The sequence below is a fragment of the Megalops cyprinoides genome, chromosome 11 (genome assembly GCF_013368585.1).
Source record: "Megalops cyprinoides isolate fMegCyp1 chromosome 11, fMegCyp1.pri, whole genome shotgun sequence".
Classification (NCBI taxonomy): domain Eukaryota; kingdom Metazoa; phylum Chordata; class Actinopteri; order Elopiformes; family Megalopidae; genus Megalops; species Megalops cyprinoides.
This window is the reverse complement of record NC_050593.1, coordinates 16,099,768-16,123,064: the sequence shown is the minus strand read 5'-3', so window position 1 is coordinate 16,123,064 and position 23,297 is coordinate 16,099,768. Positions and strand designations below refer to the sequence as shown.

The window sequence follows — 23,297 nt, the reverse complement described above, 5'->3', positions numbered from 1 at the left end:
TAAAGCACAAGTTCCTGCCAAGAAAGAGACAAGATGAGCATTGCTTGAATTGAATAAGATCTTTTTTGCTGAGTCAAATTCTTCCCTGTTGCAGTGCTGTTTGACATTCAGCACGAAGGCTTTTGCTGTCAGTGTTTTTCTCACGCACACATTCGCATGCGCGCACATACATCTACACACACACACACACACACACACACACACACACATACACACACAGAGTACAGTACTGACGTTGCTGTGTCGTGGAGTCAGTTTTCAGCTGAGTGACCAGACAAAGGGAGGAGCTAGCCTGTGGCCTGTCCTGGCAGTGATGTTATAAAATGGGATATTTACTGCAGTGTCTCATGGTCGGCTGCTCCATCGCTTGCTGCAGGCGGTGACTCCGCAGCATTCCAGATTCAGAACAAAGTGTTCTTTAGATTGCCATGTGCAGACACAGAGCAGCCTTTATATTGTCATGTAAAGGAACTCCACAGCATGCTTCTAACATTGCTATGTACAGAGAAGCGGTGCATGCTTTAGATTTTCATGCAGAGATATGCAGAGATCTCTTGTCATACAGAGGAAAACAACACTGCGCCCTTTGCATATGTATACACAAGAAGACCGTTGCCCATTTCTTTAGACCGTCATATACAGAGATCCAGTGCACTCTTAAGATCGCACAGTAAAAGGATTCTCTTTAAATTTTCATGCATGGAGACAAAGTATTATCTCCACACACACACGCACGCACGCACGCACGCACACACACACACACACACGCACACGCACACGCACACGCACATACACACACACACACACATACACGCATGCACGAACGCATGCATGCAAGGATACACACAGAGAGGAGGAGGACTGCATTAATTTAATTCCCTGTCACGTGTCAAATTATGTGGTTTCTGAGAAGACCCATCAAAGGTGCCAGATGTAGACAGCAGTAATAAAACAAAAAGCCACATGTGCACACGCAAAGGGTGGAGGAAAGTGTCTGCGTTCATGTTGCTAAAGGATTTGACCGTAAGGTATTACATAAGATGCATTGAATAGTTTTCACATTTGCTCTGTAGGTTTATCAAAGTTTTACACTTCCTGAGTTACAGTTTCCCATAAGCCTTAAACACTGCCATTTTAAAAAAGGCAATACTGGCCATGTTAAATTCTCTGGTCTGCAGATTTGACTCCAGCACAAGTAGCATCATGCAACAACATGGTGACCATGCAAAAGCCACGCCCCCAGAGTCTTCCTGGGCACATGCAGTCCACCATTACAAAATATCGATCCTCCCCCCTGCAGGCTTTTTATAGCAACAAGCAGCATTAGGACACGTTTCTTTCACTGGCTGGCTGTTCCTCAGAACACATGAGGTGTGCACAGAGAGAAAGAGACAAAGAGAGAAAAGGAGATACAGGGAGAAGTAGAGAGAGAAAGAGAGAAGTAGGACAAGAAATGGGGAGAGAGACAGAGAGAGAGAGAGAGAGAGAGGAAGGTACACGGAGCACAGAGAGAAAGAAGAGGGATAAAGGGAGTGAGGGGGAGAAGAGAGATGGGGTGAGAGACAAAGAGAGAGAAAAGGAGAAGTAGGGCAAGAAATGGGAAGGAGACAGACAAGGAGAGAGAAAAAAAGACAGGAAAAGACAGAGGAAAAGGGAAAGTGAGAAGTATTGGAAAAAGAGAGCGAAAGAGCTGCATTAATTAACCATAGATTCAAATGTCTACGATTTTCTTGCACTTAATTACATATGTATAATTTTATTTAGGAATATAATTTATGAATTAGGAATGTTTAGTTTACTAATTAATTAGGAATGTTATTTAGAAATTAGCACAGTCATTCCCCTCTCCAGGATGAAAAATTAATAAGGATTAAGACAAATTCGTAACGTTAGGTAACATCTTAATATGCTTAACATTTTCAAAATTTGCACATGCTAGCCACAACATATTCTATAGCAGCTAAATGCAATACACTGTGTTTAGGGATAATATCCTGCACACTAATGTACAATCCTCCTACTACATGTGGACTGTGTGTGCGCATGCATGTGTTTGTGTGTGTGTGTGTGTGTGTGTTGTACAGGTTCTCAGATTGCCACAGGGAAGGGATTATTCTGTGCCCGTCTACCTCCTTTGACATGCCTTGGTGTTCAAACTGGGAGGTAATCTCTGCATTTCTCTTGTGCTTGGGCTACACATAGAGCCAAATAGAGAAGATACAGCAGGCAGTGCTGGTGTCCCTGTTCTGGGAGCTGCAGGATCAGTCTAGACTGATGTGCTGTATATAAACAGGGCCTTAGGTTATCTCTTAGTATCCCTAAGCAGTGATTGAGAGGCTAGGGGCCTGAGACAGCACAAATGGAAGGAGCTTTTGTGTAATCTTTTCTTGGCCTTGCTCTGGTCTCCGAGGACCCAGAAATGACAGCAATGAAGTCTCTCTGCCTCACACAGGACTGCTGCATGCACTCTCTCTCCTCGCTACATGTACTCTCTGTAATACCATTAATGTGCCTGTTCGTGCTTGTGTGTGTGTGTGTGTGTGTGTGTGTGTGCGTGTGCACATATCTGTGAGCTTGTGCTTAAATAACGATCCCCTCTAAAAATGTATTCACCAGGAAAACATTCAGCGTGTGAATAGACATGGAAGTGAAGGCTGTGAAATCGTATGTTGTAATTTGACCATCTTCAAAACCGCTCAATACTGTAGACTCCATGTCACATTCTTTCCCCAGAAGGCTTGACCTTTTTTTCTCTGAGAATGTAATTGCAGTCTGCTCAAACCATACCAGAAGAAAAACGATAGGATTCCGAGCACATCATAACAACGCTGCACAATAAGACCCCCATTTATTTTGACACTTTAATCAGTTAAAAATGATGACCCATGTCTCACCGTCCACAAGCCTAAATGAATTCTCTTCCTTAGAGACAGGTGATGTCATTATTACAATAACAGGTGGAAGAAATTTCATACACACAGAAATGTTATTCTATCTGTCACATAATAACGTAATAGCTTTACCAAATAAATACCTCTGAGGCCAGCAAGCAAAGCTTTCAGAAGCACAATTGCCGTATGTGTTTTAAAGCCCAAAAGAGGTGTAATCACAAAGCTGTCACTTGTGAAAATGGTCTATAATGTGTTTATATTTGGAAACCGTGGTGTGACATTGTCTGCCAGAAAGGAAAATCCAGGTGGTGAAAAAAAAATGTAGACACACACACAAACACACGCAAAAGAATCCTATGCTGGCATCAGAGTGGGCCATTGGGAGGTCTTATCTGTGCTTAAATCATCAACCACAACATGCCATATGATGTCATATATTTACGTCAAACCAGTGGGAGAAGATGTCCTAGTGCAGTCGCATATTATTCTCAAACTTTTTTGAAATTGTGATCCCAGTAAGCTTACTGCAATCAATAAAACACCTGAATCATCAAGGTTTTCCTGGCTGTGTTAGGACTACCTTCATGTGTCACCAACATATAAAGGCTAGCTTACTATCTGACTAGCCACTAACTAGCTGACAGCTAACTAGCTGTGGAGTCTCCTGAGAAGGACTATTCTAGCCAGCTAATTACCTTATACTATCTCACAAAATAACTTTAGAAAAATATGAAAATATATATTGCATGACAGGGAACATTACAGGAAGAGATTTGTCTGGGTTTCTGTGTTCGTTTCTCATGTAGCTTCTAGCTAGACTGATGGTGAAGTATGCCTAGCTATCTTAGTCTTTCCAAAGAATTTTGAAAAGTAGTTAATAATAATGCAAGCAAACATTTATTTACATTTATTTATTTAGCATAAAAAATGAAATACAGCAGGCTATAAAATAAAAATAAAATGATGTAAAGGCAGTCAAACCAGCAATCATTCATGATAAAAATGTTATCTTTGTACATCTCTTGCACCTACATGGTGTTCGGATCATTTTGCATGGAGACCACACATGTCAGGAGCTACCTCGAGTCACTGACGTGTCTCACAGCCTACCTTATTATCAGATCTTTCCTTATTTGTCAAATATTCATGTTCAACTTGATAAGGCAAGATTCTGTTCCTTGTTTTGAAGTCACAAAGGAGTGTTTTTTTTAATATGTCAACCCAGAAGCTATAAATGAGCATATTCAATTTAAATATTCAATTTAAATGAAGTTAAATTCAATCCAATGTTAAATAACTTTATAGAAACAACCTATTTACACATTTTTATTGTTGTTGGTCTTGTGGTTGTCGTTATTGTTGTTGTTGTCATTATTTTCTCTGAAAAAGCTGAAAAAGGAGGTTGATTTTCAGAAGAGGACAGTGCCGGTGTTTGCACACAGTTTAGTTCTTTATTAGTTGTCTTCATTTTCTCCTCCTCTCTTTCACTCTCTCACCAGCTCTTTTTAGAAATGCTAATGCCACCCCTGACAAGTAGTGAGTCATAATGTGGGCTGATGGTTCCATATTATGACTTCACCTTAGGGGAGAACACTCAGAGCAAACACACTCAGATACATACACACATGCACATGCAAACACTCACACATGCACACACGACCGCACGTGCATGCTCCTGCTCACATACCCACCTCCATGCACACACACACATGTACACACATGCACACACACACACAACTACGCGGCTGGCCTACAAGGTGATATTGTATAGTGGCTCAGTGACATATCTTATTTAAAGCTTTGATCAGTGGTGAAATCAGAGCAGAGTATCTCATGCTCAGAGATGACTCATGCACCTTAACTTTCTCTAAATGCCACTTAAGACAAGTGGCACCGAGAAAAAATTCATTACCTGTCTACATGAAAAGAGGACTGAGCTTCAAACATGGAAAGGATGTCTCCAAATACTCAATCCATCACGCCTAATGGGGACCAGCTTCAGAGGAAGCAAAAAAACTGAGACGCAACCACATGCGAGTGTAAACAGAGCCCAGACTGGGCTTTTAAAGCACTCCTAAGGCATCTCTCTGAAACACTCTGAGAGGCTGTGTTCACTTACAGAATCATGGTCAATATACTGTATGTTTGGAAACAACCTCATAAATTTGACTACCAGCATGAATTAGTCGTAAACAGTTATATTACAGGGGATTGCACAATCCTGTAATATAACCACAGCAGTGTAGCATAGTGGGAATGAGCAGGACTTGTAACTGGAAGGTTGCCAGTTCGATTCCCCACTGCACAAGATAACATCAGTATACTGATGCAGGTCAATTATCACCTGAAAAAAAATTCACACATAAAGACAAATAGGAAGAGTTACAACATGATTCAAAATTCACTGTTTCATCATTGATTGCATCATTCATACTCAATTCAGAATTGCCTCAGTAAATATGCAGCTGTATAAAAGGGTAACGTAAAAAAGTCACTGTGGTCTGGTAAATGCCAATAAGGTAATGTAATATTGCAGGTTGGTTCACACATTAATGTCAATATTCTTTTGGAGCTGTAGAAAAACTGCAGTAGCCATGATACATATTAAAACTCCTGTATGCCACACTGAAACAAAATACCATGTCAGAGCCTACATATTGCACGTCTATGTAAATTTACAGTGATAAGTAATCTACTTCTTGAGGCTCCACAGACCTGAAGGTGTTAGAGATCCCTTTCAAATTACTGATATACAGAATAATACAAGATTTATGTTAACCTACACAAGAATGACATTAAGCAGCGCATGAATATCACCCTCCGTGATGACAGGTTAGGCTGTGTTATGTTTTTCCCTCAATACAGCCATGTTACAGTAAATAGCGCTTGGGTTATTTTATTTCAATTGCACCACCTCCCTTTGTTCTCCGGCCTGCCTTGTTTTGGTGACAAGGACAGAGAGAGATCTGTCCCTGTGTAATTACAGCGCAGTGCACCTCCCTGCACTGAAGGGCAGACGGCGTTATCCTGCGCAATCAAATCACACCAAACAACATCCCGCCTCCCCACCTTTGCCAAGTCAGGTTCTTTTTTTCCCCTCTCTCTCTCTCTCTCTCTCTCTCTCTCTCCCTCGGCTTTGCCCACGAGACACAATAACCACCTGGGTGAGAAGATAAGCAGGGGAAATAAACACAATTTCCATTTCTCTCCAAAAGTATTATTACCTCCCAACCAGGTAAATGTGCGAAACACAGGCTGGCTGTCAGTGTGAAGGTAAACCTCCCCCCCTCCCCTCCCCCCTGCTGACACCAACATCTCTGTTCTTCAGTACAAATGAAAGGAGGGAGTCTTAACGATGACAGCTTGCAGAAATAAAGTGGGTTTGGCAATGCTTAGTCATTGTTAAAGTGTGAGGTCTAAGAATGCGCTGATACAAAACGACACTGACAGAGTGCGACATAAGCCATCTCTTCCTTCTCCTAAAGGGTGGACACTTGTCTCACCACAGTGCTGGAGGGTCTCATTTGAGCTTAGCATAAGACACAAGAGACAGTACACGCATACACATGTACTGTATTTCCGTAGTACTACCCCAGTCACCAATACTGCCTACTCTAGCATCCCCTGAGACAACATGCACTGCCAAAGAAATCACTCCTGAGGAGCAGGGGACCTTGCATAGGAGGAAAACACTGATGCCAACCATGACCACTCCCTGTTCCAGTCTGGGAACTGATGAAGCAGTATCACAATACCCACCAAAGACACTGGTTATTTGCTCTCTCTCACAGTGTAGACCCCTACCCTTTTGTGTTCAGACACAACTAGACAGAGTGCTGTGAATCTGTTCATGTCACCTGAAGTGACTTCATCCACCGTGAAAATACTCATTAAGGCAGTAATGAAAACAGAAATAAATTTCACCACTTAAAATAAAACAGAATTTAGGAAAAAGACACCTGTGATGAGCAATGAGACGGGCAAAAATGAGAAATCCAACAACTCAACCAAAAACAATCATCAGTCCCCAATTCTTCACCACAGTGCAGCCATCATCTCTAACTAAACATAGGCGCTCAGTTTGATTGATTTTTTTTGGTTGATTGTTTGTTTGTGTTTGTTTTTGTTTTGGGAAAAAATGGAACAATTAGCTCAGCACTCCCACTCCGTATTGATGGCAGAAGATGCCATTTGTGACAGAGTCCCTGTTCTCCATCCGCCCCCAGAACGGCATCACTTCACACTGCTTCCCCAAATCCCTCTGTCTCGCTTCTCCATCAGCCGAGCAAGGCAGAGACACCTCGTGTGTGTGTGCGCGGGGCAGCCATTACTAAGGCCAACGTAAACACGGCCAGCTGTTTCTGTGGTGGAACAGAGAAAAGCTTTCTAAGGAGCTCGCATCAAATCTCCAGCCTCACGTGTTATAAACACTGAGTTCTCTCAGCGCAGATCGTGGGCTGTGGACTGGCACGGAATCCAGCGAACATCTTTTCTCTCCACAGCGTTGTTCAAGTAAGAGATGAGAGGCACATTTTTTTTTGCACAGCGGCACATACTGCAGCAGCACGGGTGAATTAAGCATTCTCTGTGATTTCTGTTCTGTTTGCCTGAGTTCTGAAGCCACATCCCAAGGCAATCGCTGTGATCGTCTACACTACAAAATGCTCGCTCACCCTGACTGCAGAAATGAACCCACTGACCTCACAGCCCCCCCCCCCCCCCCCCCCCCCCCCCCAGCACGTGCAGTGTACATGCTCAAAAGCCGACATCGGCTATGTCCCGCGGGGACAGGAGCTGCAGGGGCAGAGACCAGCAGGAAGACAGAAAAATTGAGAAAGATGGTGGCAGAGGGAGGATGTGAACACGATATGGCATGACCTTATTTGAACTTCACGGTTTGTTCCCAAAAGGCTACATTCATTCCTAGTAACACCCGTAAGTTACGTCAAGATGTCCATAACACTAAATAATTGTTGACCACTAAAGGTTGCATGCAAATGCAACTGCTACCGCCTCTTCTTCTGTTTGGATTTATGGATTTCAAAATCTATTGAACTAGATAGCTGGCTAGGTGACTCACTTGCTTTTTTTGGTCAGGCTCTATAATGTTTGTCAACAGACTTTTAAATTTAGCAAAAGCAATCCAACCTTTTTTATAACTCTCTCTTTACCTAAGTCCACTGGTTTACATAGTTTTAGAAAATAAGCAGGAAAGCAGCAGAGAGACTGTGTGTATGACAGAGTGAGAAAAGATCTATTAATACAGGTGCACACAGCCACCTCAGAGCATATCCCTTCACAGATGATTGAATCCAGTTCAAATCAGTCCACATCCTGTATGAAACCAGTGAAGTCAAACAGGACTTTAGGAAGGGTGCAGAGCCTAACCCAGTCACATGATCGCATCACATCCCCATGGATATTCTCCCCTCAATGCTATGTTCTCCGCCACAGATCTTGAGCTGTTTATCAAAGTAGAATATTATGAAGACCTGGCCTCTTTAAAAACACAGCTCATCTCTCTCTCTCTCTCTCTCTCTCTCTCTCTCTCTCTCTCTCTCTCTCTCTCTCTCTCAGAATGAGACTTTCCTCCCTTGGCTCTCCAGCACTGCAGCCCTAATCAAGATGGACCCACCACACAGTGTCTGGGCGAAGCCCATTTGCACAAGGGAGGATGTCGACGAGCAGAGACAGAGATTCCAACAAGTGCTTTATCCAGCACTCCGATCAGCAGCAGAATGCCAATTTCCCTGCCTCGTACGTCTCTTTCTGCTATTAATCTGCTATTAATCTGCTGCTATTGTTCTCAGGCTTGATTGGGACCACTCTTTCACAATGACAAAATAACACCTCCCCTGATCTCTTTATCACAGCTATTGTCCTCCCGCAAGAGCCAAGCATGACAGCAGCACAGGTATAAAGGCTTGGTCAAGCAGCGTTATGTATGGCATGTTGAACTATCACTCCATACCACCTCCAGGATAAAGAGATACTGTTCAAACGAGTGTTTCCCCTATCCATTAATCTTGATTATGAGGAATCATCGTTCCAATGGATGTTGTTTTGCAAGCCATTAAGGACGTATTTGACCAGATAAATGAAGAGACTACAGTAGTTTTTTTTTTTTTTTTTTTTTTTTTTTAACAATTCATCCCATCTTCATTTTAACATGTTCCAACAAGAGTGACAACTAATATCAATATATTGCTGCTGGTTATGGTGTAACACCAGAGAATAAGGGGCAGACATGACATTTTCAAACTGAAAAAAATAATTCACACATAAAGACAAATAGGGAGAGTTACAACATGATTCTGTAATTCATTGTTTCATCATTCATTGCTTTCACACTTATGCATGTATTCAAAAATATATTTGATTACATTTAGAATGTGACCTTTTTAAGAATTTATTTTTTCCCATGGGGCCTGAGAATCATAAATACTATAGATAGTTGCTGAAATGAGTAATACTGTTCATCTCTTTTGTCCATTGTCTTTTTGTTGCTGGGGCCTTAGTATCCAGCTATATGAAATACATTACTGGCTGCAGCAAGGGTTACATTTGCAAAACTGAGTGCTCTCAGTAAAATATTTTAGAGAGCTATAATCTGCTTGTATGCAGAATGCTGGATCTTGTCTCATGCATTTGGCCGGTGAGGTTGTTCAATCCAAAGAGAGGGTGATACGCCAAAATGTGTCTGGGGTTTGTAAGAAAGAAACTGAGGTGGAATCATTAATGAATTTTAAACTAGCTTGTTATATTGCTTTTAAAGGAAAATATGAATAAAATATTCTGTATGGATTCTTTAAACATTGGGAAAAAAATCATGCATTTATAAAATTGCGGTCAAATTATTTTTAAAACGTGGAAAGAGGATGGAAGAGCATCGATCCCTGACCCTCCAATTCTGAAGTTGTCCGTTCGTAAAGTTTGTCAGGTTAACTCGTAGTTCCTTCACTGACGATTCCAAAATGTGGTATGTGCAACAGCTCTTGCTCTTCCTGTCTGTTACCATCGCCCCTGCCACCCTCCCCCACTCCCTACGTCCTCCTCACTGATCAAACCAAGTCTCGATAGTTGTCCCTCAGGTCAGTAATTGAAAAACAGCCTACCAGCTTCTCAAAACAAGGAAACGCTTTTCTCGGTGCCTGAAGATTAATGGGGAAGGTTCAAATCTTTCGCCATCTGCCCTCTGAAGGACAAGGAGATTGGACATTCTCTCAAATCAGGGACAAATCTCTGGGATCTGCAGGAGGTGAGCGGTGTGGGGGAGGAAGGGGTGTTGATGCCATTTACTTTGCAGGGAAAGGACTTTAGTAAATTTTCAGGTGGCCTGGAGAAACTGAGGTGAAATACCTTTGGATCCAATAGTGACACCTCACTTGAAATGTGCTCTTATGCTGTGTATGCTGATGATAAATGTTAGTTATTCTGACATGAACCAAGTTTAGAATACAGAAAGCAAGTGAGAGCAAGTTAAAGTAAGATCGCCTTGCTGTTATAAACCTGTGAACCAGACATTATACCTGATGCAAGTATAAAATGTCATATCTTAAAAAAATATAATAAATACTATGTCGACATCGGGATATAAGGAGCCAACTGAGGGTGCACTAAAGTCCGTCTGGGAGTGCAATGCACCCCTAAGCACCCCAAAAGCACCAGCCCTGATGTCAACTGTTCATCACTATCTGAATCTAACAGACATCTGACAGAAAAAACAAACATGTTTAACTATACAGTTGTTTATCAGGCAATATTAAAATGGTGGATGTACACATGTATATATTTGATGTATAATTTTGTTGTTGTTTTTTATGTTTTTTGTCCTTTTATGCACCCCTATTTTGGACTCGCTAATTAGATGCTCCCCTCACCATGACAACCAGTGTACTCAAGAAAGAGTGTTGGAGCATAGCGAATGCAATCATCCACTACACTTCAAATCTTACAGTGACTATTCTTCACACTGAAAGCCACCACGAGCACTACAATAAGCTAAGCACTAACTGGAGGAAAGGTGTGGCCTCACTGGCGTCATTCAAGCAACCTACAGGTGCCTAATGAGTCAGAGAGTGCCTGAGACAGGCGAGACCAGCAACCCCGGCTGACATGCCCACCCCTACGCCCCGCGGAACAAAGCCTGTTTCTTCCACCACGGTGGCCTCCCGGGCATCGTCGACTGATGACCCGGATGGTATTGAACCCACGCTGTAAAGCAACACTGGGCTAAAGTTAAGCAAGTTTAGCATAATAATTACCTACAGCAGAAATAGCCAGAAAGAATGAAAAAAAGAGACTGCAACGATTATGTATTTGAACACAGTGGGTGTAAGGATAGTGGTGATTATAGCAATTACTATAAGAATAATAACTATTTTGTTTAATAGATCTGAAAAATAATACTTTGGATTATTTACACTTCTGAAATTATTTATTCTGGGTGTAATAATAACTATTTTTTTCCTTTCCTGTCTGAACCTACTACATAGATAATTAACTGAATTTACTGTACCTTCTTGGCCACATAGGTATGAATGTGATTACAGAATGTAGGGTTCATCCAGAGTGCTGACTGACAAGCATGTAACATTCCAATAATTTTGACACATAAATTTTCCAAAAGTAAAGTCAATTCCAACAGCTGGCAGTTTGATTACATTAAACATTCCACCATGGTAAGGAATCCACCGTGATAATCGAAAAACTGAACATACACACGAGTCAGTGTCTAAGCCACCCATCCAAAGTGCCCTCTTACTAATAATGAATTGTAACAAAATACATAAAGAATATGTTCCCCTCCTCACCTGCTCTAAATTGCTTTGCCTGAGCAATGATAACAACCACCATTAAACACATTTGTGCCTGACAGTTAATAGAAAATCAAAATCTAAATGACAATTATTGAAGGTCAGCCATTGGTGGCCAAGTATTGCTCCTGCAGTGCCCACTTTGTCAGAACTGTATTGTCTAATTATCTAATCTGTGAATGGGTTGCACAGAGATTCCCTGCTCTTAAAGTCCATCTAAACCTGTTACAAATAGCACACAGCAATCAGAGCTACAGCACAGGTTCCACATCAACAGCATATGATAATCCTTTGCATCACTCTCTGCACTGTCCAATTCAGTTGGACAGAACTGGTTGAAAAGAGAAAATAATCCCGTCTGCATCCAATGAAGGATTAAATACAGTGTGACTGAACAGGTGAACTGAACCTGATGCACCAGCAGCACATTTCCAATGATCTGCGGCATTATTCTGAGATGAAACTGCCATATTGGTCCAAATATAAATCCGTTATGACCATAAGATGACCCTCTCCTTCAAAGAAAAGAGTCCTAACCAATCAAATAATGGAACGTCAACAAAATGTCCAGGAAAAATAAGATTTTCTTATCCAGAATAGGAGGTGCCAGGAATTCAGCTAAGATCCTGTTTTTAATCCAATAACAACATTATTTTAACCTTATTGCCCTGGTAACTGGCATCTTCTCATTCCACTTCTGGATTACAGATTCCACAAACTTCTTATTTACCTCTTCAAACCAACAGCTGATGCCAAAAATATTTCCATGAAGGTCACCAGACACTGTGTTTGGACATTGTCGCCATGAAAATTCTTTGATGCTTTTGCTTCATTCATGACCGTAATCGTAAAATTAGCATCACGACTCCTTTGCTATCCCTTGGATACATGCCCAGATTTTTGATCTACTTTTTTCAACAAGGTTACGGCAAGCAGACTTACCCATTTTCTTATCGCTATGATAAGTACACACCCCAAATGCTGAAAGGGCACCCTATATACTATTTATGGTTTGGCCAATGGCACTAGTTTTTGCTGTGTAGTATTAGCTATTTTCACTTGTCTGAAAATACAGGGTGTGTAACCTATTAAAAGTATGTAATACACACTGCATATATATATATATATATATATATATATATATATATATATATATATATATAGTGCTTGTTTTCTTCTTAGCAAATGTCATTATGCTGAGCAACATATTTTTATGTATTCGTTTATTTCACAGCTGGATATTTACTAATTACAATTCAGATTACATTAACCCACTCAGGAATCAAAACACTGCCACATCTGAATTACATATAAGCCAATCAAATTAAACCACCCTACCACAAAGGCTTATACTCCCCAGTGAATCATGGTCATCCAGGGAAATTACTTAGCAAAAAAACAGCAGAATGCGGGCGAACATCAATACAGAACAACTCAGACACACAAATACAGGGTGGCTTTGATAAATATGATAATCAAAACAGGGTTGAGATTTGAAAGGAATGAGAGTGTGAGATTGTGGGCTGTCTGCTTTTCTTGTTCTTCCAGGACACTTCTCAACTATGAGGCTCTCTCTCTCTCTCTCTCTCTCTCTCCTGGTTAAAACTGCATTTGTTAGCAGGTATTGCTCTGTCAGGACTAACTGTCAATAGGAACATAAGCACACCATAACCTATAGATCAATAACATCCTACTCTCAGTGACAGATTCCTGTTTCAACACTGTACTGCAGAATCTGCTTGTCCTCTGTTTATTTTAAGCGATTTCAGAACAGTGGATATTTAGGACAGTTCTGTGACTTAGTTTTTGAAAACTGTCGAAATTAGCGCTGTCCTAAAAAGGCTTTATGTGGGCCAAAGTGTGGTAAAAGCAGTGGTTGTGGGACAATAAAAAGAAGCTATGGGTATGTCGTTTATGATCACTGTCAGGCCTCTGAGTCAGGTGGATAAATATGTACTAAAACGGTCCTGTTTGACTGGCAGTAAAATGATAAACAACAATTTTATCATCCCATGCTGGAATGAATTTGTTTGAATGTGTTTGAATTATTGGGGAAAACACAATAATTCCCCAAATTCCTTCCTCCTCTCACTGGGCCTCAGTTACTGTTTCAAACCAGGCTCATGAATAAGTAATACATGCAATTTTTTTTTAAGATCTTCAAGGTTAGAGAACACACTGAACCGGCAGTGTGCATTTATGAATTATGATGATAATTAAAACATAAGCAAGAAAGAAAGAAAAAAGAAATCCAGTAACCTAATGGCTGTTTACCTTTCAGAAAAAAAGAAACTGCTTTGGAAATCTAGATGCTGTACAGCACTCTCTGGCAACCCAGAAAACTGTGTTTTTTTTTTTAGATCTATTTATTTTCGGTTCTGATCTCCCTCCCCGATCACATGCTGCCGTGCCTCCCTGTTACTGCAAATGTTTCATCTCATCTCTGAGCATGGATGACAGTGCTCGGGAATGAAGGGATCAATACTATTGAGCGCTCCATCGCTGTGGGCAGAAGTATCTCCTATTCAGCCTTTGGAGGTAACGGTGTCACCACGGTAACATGTTCTCATCTTGATCCAGCCGCACCTACTTTAAAACCTCTGCCAACTCAAAACTAGGTTATTGTTTAAATGTATATGCACGATTGATTTCTGTCAAGACAAACATATCTGACAGACGGTGCAGACGACAGTCATCACCTGGCAATGCAACCGCAGCTTGGTCACTGCGGAACACTCGTGGTCATATGGTCAATCACGTATTTCAGGTCGTGTTCTTTGAAATCCTGTTTCTGCAAAAGGCCTTTCTGTATTCCAAATGCTGCGAGGGGCTATCAAATTCTATACAAAATTCCCCATACGTCATAATAAAACGCTTCTTTTTTTTCTCTGATGGGAATGTCATCAGCCACAGAGTGCAAGTGCACTGAATAATTGCTTACATTCTTACTCTTTAGGAGCAAATGACAGTGTAAAATCCTGATGATTGCATTTCTTTTTAATGTGTATTCTCTTACAATCCTGACAAATATATGAAGGCTTAGAAATTTTACTGGCATCTAAATGAGGACATTTAGCTGTTGCTTATTTTACCACAGCACTGCATTTGTATTTCCCTAATTATGCAAAGCACACCTTTGGAATGTAAGCCTCCGAGCTTTATCTCCCTCCTCTGTCAGAAGAGTGACACTCATCCAGACTCGGCTGTCAGGGAGGGCATCAAAAACAGGAGAAATAAAGACGTGAATATTGAACAATAAAACTCAAAATCCCTGTCAACTCCTACACATCCCCCTCTGAGACAAGGCCCATAATCCCCACCTCTGGGGACAAGACTCCTCTGAGTATAGAGCCGTTACCTCCATTTCTCTTACTCCAGGAGAGTGATGTCACAGGATGAAATAAAGCACTGCTATGATTTAAAAAGACCACGTGTTGGCACTTCATCCTCAGAAAATATGCCCCCTTTCCCAAGGGACTGGGAGCAGGTACAGTAAACAACCTTTTTTTCCCGCTGTGTGAAATGCTTATCCAAGACTAATAGATCATGAAAACTTGGGGTCAGATGAGGTACTGCTGACTGGTTACACACTGGGTAATGCTATTTCAAAATGCCTTGAGTGGGGGGGGGCAGCTGCAGATGTGTGGATTTAATAACCAGCATGGAAGATAGTGCTCGGGAATATCTCAGATCTGCTGTGTGCCGTCTCTCAGACCTCATCAGCCCTAAAGGAAAGTCATGACCTCTAGGATGATGCACCCCAATGGTGGTGCTGTGGGCACACTATGTATCTTGGTTTTCATTCCAGCTGAGCTCTCCAGTCAACAACGTTGAGATGAAAAGTGAATATTGACATGGAAGTGACATCGCTTACTTGGATCAACTGTTTGTCTTGCTTTTTTTGTAACAAACACTGTCGCTGGAAGTGCATTTGCTTTAGCGTTTCTGTAAGTTATTTCCATTCATCTGAGCCCCTCAAACAAATTATACACCTATAAAAGTTTTCAGCTTTATGAAGAATAATTACTTGATCAGCGGGGCCAAGAACATTTAATTGGACAACCAATTAAACTTAATTGAGACAGCTGTCTGAAAATTTGTTTAGGGACAGCTATTAACAAAGTATGTTAAAATAATTTTATATTTCCATTAGTACAAACACACCTCCAACCGTATATTTCTTTCACAAGGTACAGATAACAGATTAGTTGCACAAATATCAAGTAAAGATCATTATTAATTAACAGATCAACCGAACCTAATTGATGGACAGCTCAGCTGGAATGCAACGCACCATACATGACATGCCCCCGCGATTAAGGGATGGCAAACACTGCTCTAGATTAATGGTCAAAACAAGCATGTTGCTTTCATCATAGTGGTCTTTGTCCTCTACTTGCATGTGATAACCAAGCATCACAACATCCGATTTGAATGTAAAGCCTTTTTCTATTTTGGTTTCAAGACTGCTGAAAGACACACAAAGGGATGATATGACAAGCCCAGCAAAAAATGTAAAAAAAGGTACAATGAAGAGAGAGAAAGTGAAGATCAAAAAGAGAGAGGTCAAGCTAAAGTGGGAGCACCCACACATATGCCTGGACAGCACATATATGCATGCACGCACGCACCCACCCACACAGACACACACACACACACACACGCACACTCACATAGTGACATTTTTCCTCTCTGTTGCCATTTACAGCCCAGTGACCTTTCCCTTCCCAGCTCACGACAGCAACAGTTGATCCCACTGGCCTCCGGGTGATGTGCAAAGGAACAGGACACAACAGCGCAGTTTAACCTGCTATCCTCAGGGCCAAATGTAAGGGATCAGGATATAACAGCACAGTTTATCTCTGCCACTGTTCTCAGGGCCAGGTTCAAGAGATCTGGAAACAACAGCACAGTTTACCAAGCGTAAGGACCAAGGGTAAGGAAGCATGATGTAACAGCACAGTTAATCTATCCCACTGGAGCAGATGTAAAGGCACGGAACACAACAACTTTGACAAGAACTGTAGCAGCAAGAGCCACAGATGACAGTTTACAGATGACAGTTACCATCTTCACGAGAAATGCTCTGGCCATGAGGCTACTGTACAAAGCCACTGGAATTCATGTGTATCTGTCATTGACTCATGATGGATTTCAGAACAAAATGGCCGTGACCCCCATGGAAAAAGCCCAGAGAGAGAGTCTGGGGCCACCATATTCACCAAGACGCTATGGCATGTTCAAGCTGAAAGAGGTCAGAAAAGGAAATTCCCACCAATATCTCACTGAGACCAGCCCAAATGACATATCCCCTGCATGACCAAATCACCTCACTGTGTTTGGAACACAAGAGAGCGGGTGAGGTGGAGTCTCTTTGAGAGCAATTTCTCAAATTCATAATATTCCATTAACAAAACAGTGTCAGGTTCACTTGAACACCGTGAACACAACAGTAGCACATTCCACTTTCAAGAAGTACATGGCAGCCCATCAGTAACTTACACTTGTGCTGGAAATTCTCACAGTCTGAAACAACAGAAGAATCTCCTGAAGTCCTGATACCTTTATGTGTCTGTGACAGATGTGACATCATGTACTTAATGAGAAATTGCACATAACACAGGACAAAGAAAATGGGATAGAATCAGGTGCAGCTGCATACCACAACAGCATAACATACCAGATTATAATAGATGTTACACAAAGCTGACTGTAATAAGAAAACAGACACAACATCCTGCAGGTTATTTAAAAACGACAGAACCTAATTCTGTGATATGAGCAGGGTTGTGTTTACAAAGACGTAAAGATTGCTATGTGATCATCTGCAGTTAAAGTCCTGCCCTTGAATGGCTTAAAGATCAGTAGGGAGAGAGAGGCACCAGAAAGAGGCTGCCAGATGTGACAGGTCTCCCCACCTGAGCAGGGAAGAACACGTGGCCTCATGGACCTCTATCTCCAGATCTAGTTACACACGACATGCAACCCTCTCCCACCCATTTACCCACTCTTCTTCTTCTCTCCCTCATACAATATCAGTCAAAAGTCTGGACGCACCTGATTAAGATAATGGGAAACATGCATTCAAAGACATTTTGACCCGAAGACTTATGCTTGAATGCTTGAAATTTGTTTCTTAGACAAATAAAAACAGTGAAGTTGATGCCTATGCATGAATTTCTTTCCAAATAAATTGTAATTTAAAAATTTTTTGGAAATGTTTGGAAATGGAGAGAGAATAGCATTAACTCCTAGGCTGCGTTTTCTGTTACCACCTGCAGTGTCTCATTGTTTCTAGTGTGTAAAAATCCTTCTTTGATCGGTACGTTGGTTAGTTCCTAGGAAAATTTACATTGGCTCAATGTGGCTTCCATTCAGCCTAACAAGGACCTCTTCATACCCCCTGAGACCTTCTCTGACTTCTACACAACTGTCAGTCTCTTCCCTACACAGGTTGTCAATCAGGGAGTGGCTAGATCCACAAGGAAATCCCAAGGCAGATTTTTATCTGGAAAATCTCACATATTGCTAACTAAGTGTATTATAAATTCTGTTTAACAAACATTTTTTCATGTGCAACTTAAGGAATCATCACTCCACATTAATAACAGGACCATTGCTCTCTTTCCAGTTTGCAACTGAACTTAGGATGTCTCTGTTTCATCAAAATCATCAAGATGATTTTGCCACAGATTGGTTTACATTGATCTAATACATTGAGGGAGACTATAAGGAATCTCTGCCCCATTTCCACCCACCCATTCCACTGTGGGGACACAATTTTCCCAGAAGAGGTAAGACAAACATAAATGAAAAAGTTTAGAATTTGTGATGCCTCCCTCTATAAACCATCTTGATCTAATGCAGCTCGAAGGCAGGTAGCTGGGAGAAGAAGGACTGGATATCACAATATATAATGTAGGAGCATCTAAAACAATCAAATATCTGCTAAGCAGTAAGCATACTTCAGTGAGGATGACCGCCACATACTAGGACCAGATTTGCTGGAGTAAGCTGCCTCTATCTTTCTCCTTGGCTAACATCCAGCTAACCTCCAGGGTAAAGGATATAGAGGGAATGCAGCTTGAACCAGAAGGAGAGGGAAAGTGATGCAAGATGAAGATGACATGACAGCAGGCATGGCTATGTTGGACAGATCAGTGTAACCGAAACTGACTGATATTCACTGAATGATTTCACCTGGAAGCAATAAATGAAATATAAATAAATAAAAAATAGCACAATAAATGAAGAAAGATGAAGAAATAAGAAAACAAATAAATACAAGACGAGACCAAGAAAACCCTCAAAAGGGAAATATCATTTTGCCACTGCAAGAAATCAGCACGTGTCTGTAAGCAAACACACTCATTGAATATATTTTCCCATTTCATAGAATATATTCTCCCATTTCATACCAAAATTTTGAATAATGGCTGTTTTTCAGCCCAAGAAAATATTGCAAATACATTTATAATACATTAATGCAAAGCATACATATATTGTTATTTACAAAAATGGTAGCAGTTTACATAATTTTAATATATTAATTAAGCTAAGAAATATATTTTCTAAAATATAGGTCAAGTCAGGTTACTTTATTTGTGCCCGTAGGTAGATTTGGTAGATATTCCCGATACATTACTATTTGCATAGGTGAGCCTCTCTTCCTGAGCAAAGGAGGACACTGTGACCTTGCAGTCCTCTGTCTCCAGGTCTATTCACATAGCCAATGATCCAACTAGACAGCATTAGGGGTAGAAATGTAGTTTTTGTATTTCTCTCCCACTCTTCTGTGCTTATACTGTCTACCTCCCCTTTTGATGATCTCTCTCCCTCTCCCTCTCTCTCTCTCTCTCTCTCTCTCTCTCTCTTTCTCTCTCTCTCTCTATGTATTCCATTCTTCCCTTTGCTGCCTCCATGTGTGCTTCCTTCACACTAACTTCCCCATCTGCCCCTCATCACACACACATTATACCTCCCTGTTTGAGAGTCCTGGAGCTCTGATGCTGTGGAACACGAGGGAACCGATGTAGATGGTTCAGTCCATGTCAGCAGGAATGGAGATGAAGCCGCCACCTCCTCCCTCCACTCGCTCGCTGTCACAGCGTCCTCCACGCCAAGACGTGTGGAATATGGCAGCTGTCACAACAGTCGTGAACTGTTTTCCCTCCCCGTGCTGTGTTTTGAAAGCCATTAAAAAGGCATTGTGCTGTTGACTTTGAGCCCTGGTTTGGCCAAGGGCTGACAGCAGACACACATCTCAACTCCCCACAGGTGAAGAGAGAGGAAACCATATGACTGAAATCATCAGGTGTTCATGCAAGGTGCAGGGTGCAAGGCGCGCTCTGCGCTTTAAAAGGAGTGCTGTGGAGAGCGTTATGAACCGCTGTACTTTGTGCAACCCAGCAATATGTACGGCAGCAAGAGTCACTCTGCAACCAATTCTGTGATGGACTAGTCTATCCACACCTCCAATGGTGCAAAATCATCAGCTCAGTACCATTTAGCTCCTGTTCTGTAAACAAAATATTCACAACTATTAGTAGCTTTGAGTTCGTGTTCAGGTGTGTATGCAATGTTTGTGTGCAGACATAACCAAATGCATGTGTTCATTTTTCCCATCTAAAAACAGGCCATGGTGGCATGAGGATGGGAAGGATGAGAGAATCAGCAATTCATCAGACAGAAATGCGTAATTCGGGGTCGCCTGAACCGTGTCATTCCCTGTGGCTCCTCACTAATTTGGGGGAGGGGAGCAGCCGTGGAGGAGCGAGGCCCAGTATTAGGATATTAGCCAGAGGGAGAGGAGAAGCCGCAGCGAACTCTGTGCGTGAAGCGCTTGTTAATGTAGAGACTGACACAGAGAAATGGAGGGAGAGAGAGAGAGAGAGAGAGAGAGGGAGGGAGACACAGGGAGAGGATGGCAGAGAGAGAGAGTGAGAGAGAGCAAGCGAGAGAGGGAGGGAGGAGCTGTTCAGCTCCACGCTGCAGTGAGACTCCAGTCTGATCCCTGCAGCCCCACCCTTCCTCAAAGCTGGTTTATTCCATTCGGGCCTGTCCTTACCCTCCCTCTGTGGAGCTGCTTCTTAAAACGAATGGCCCCGTTTCACGGAATTTTGCAGAGGTGAGCATATTCACTGGCATCCCCTTCTGTGAAGTGACTGCTGACCAGACGGAATTCTATTACCTTTTCCTCATTGGAATAGCCCTCTATTGCATGTCTGTCTCAAGACAGTGATATTTAACACACACACGCATGTGTGTGATGGAGGGTGACTCACATGTAGAAAATAATCCTTCGTTTTCAATTAACATTGTAATCCATCCACATATCATATAATGCAATGTAGACACTGTACATCCAGTGCCCAATTAATAAGGCTTCTGTTGGTATCTGTGTTTGTATGAGCTACCATAGCGGACCTGGCCTGGAATACCTGCACTAGCATATTGTGCATTTTCAAGCAGATGAAAATAAACCCACTGCAAAGGAAGCAGAACTAACAGTTAAATTGTTTCCGAGTTTCTTAGTATTGTCCTTCCATCCCCTCAAACAGCCCCAGTAAATCTAGGGCCTGACTACTCTCATTCAGCCCACATACTGACCGCGTTTCATCTCATTACTTACATCATTTGTGGACTACCCTTTTATTATTCACTCTATTTGTGGACTTACCAGACGCCCTGATCCATGGTCACATGCGGTGCCTGATATTTCACTCGTGCTGCTTCGCGCAGCTGGGTTTATTTTTACTGGACCAATTGAGGTAATGGGCCTTGCTCGTGGTAATAACAGCGATGCCTGACCCAGTATTCAAACCCAAATGCCTCACATACAGTGTCCCTCTTTACTCAGTAAGCCCAAAAACACTGTGCACCATCATTACAGTGCAAGTGTTCTGCAATGCTCTGATTGTTCCCAAACAAAGACCAGCAGACAGGTGGGGGAGGAAAAAGAGGCAGTGAGGTAACTTGGAGGTTACAGTCAAAGACAGAAGTCAATCCATATGTGTCCCAAGATCTTTTTTAATATTTTCTGTATGCTTTTTGCCTTTTTTCACCCAATAGGTTATAACTTATAGTAGCACAATAGGCTTGCCTCTTCACACAGCATCTACACTTCTGCAGAAGCACTGAGGCAAGACAAATGGAGTACACTCGCATGCAGGGAGTCCCAAGTCTCACACTGCAAACAACTCACAGGAGCCCAGAGAGCTGCTCAAGGGTGCCACAGTGGCGAGGTGAGCAGACAGTGTCTGAGGCCCACTCTACTCTGCCGTGACAAAGCCAACTGTGTCCCGCCACTACAGACTCTCCTGCTCATTGTAGGTGAATGACACAGCTCAGGCTAGAATCCAGGTTTAGACTATAGGGCTTGGCTTGCATGGAACAAGCACCATGCACTGGTGAGCCATACAGGTCAGTTTAACATGGAGCTATTTTACCTCAGAGCTCTCAGTACCTTAGTGCAACGTTTTTACTAGCTCATACAACAATATGATTATCAGCTGCATGAATACCAATAGACATTCATGTTTTAATCACTTAGTACATACTCTCGACCAATGCATTTTATGAAGCAAGTATGAGTACAAAAAACATCTAATGACGTCATAGAAGCAAGGAAACAAACTCAACATCGGTCAACCACATCTGATCATGTCTCAGCCTCTCATGTAGTGCCATGTTAGCTTGTGCTGCAATATTTTAAGCATAACACTGAACCCAGAAGTTCAATACAACATACCCCATAGTAATGTAAAGGCTACACACAAAGGAAAGATTTATAAGTAGGGATAATGATTGGGCAGGGGACCTAACATGCAGTCTGAAGAGAAGAGCATCATATCAAATTCAGAGCCAAATTCTGATGTAGTAAATTTCCATCACTGTAAGCATGGGTAGAATTTCCATTCCATACGTATCCACAAATGACTCTAGGTGATGCAAACCAACCACTTGTTAAGAGGATGTGCACTCTCAACCCAGCAGAAACCACACAGAGGAAACATTCCTCACAGGAAAATGTAGAATAGGATAAAATATTATGCATAATATATACAGAAATAATATTGATCCAATCCTCTATGAGGTGGAACCCACTCCACTTGTACATAACAGCCTCCCCTGTTTAGGGGTACCTCACTATGCACCGCTCAAATGCACATACTCATTTTAACAAGCTTCCTTAGAATGAATTACGCATACAGCACATCGCCCCAGTGCACACAGACTCACAATCAATAAGAGTGTCTGAATGTTTAACTTCGCAGCTCTGAGAATCAATATAGGTTTCTTAACAGGACTGATAATATATATTTCTGCCAAGTGTCATTGTGGTGGTTCTTGGGGCGGGGGAAGTTATGCGGTTAGAGGTCAGATATATTTTGACAGATAGGCACAGACGGAGCAAGAGATGCAGCAAGAGACCATGACAGAGAAAGAGGGGGAGCAAGAGAGTGCCTAACAAGAATGCAGCTGTGGCTACATAGACGTATTCGAAATTTACAGGAATATAAATCATGATGATGAAGTCCTGTCAGGGCAATCCAGGAGAGAATGAGCAGCTCAGTCAGACAGTAAAGAA

General features: G+C 41.8%; 1 protein-coding gene across 13 annotated transcripts in view; it reads right to left on the bottom strand.

Annotated features, from left to right (window-relative positions):
- Positions 1-23,297, bottom strand: part of LOC118786030 (syntaxin-binding protein 5-like) — a 114,551-nt gene that overhangs the window by 78,341 nt on the left and 12,913 nt on the right. The window lies entirely within an intron of this gene.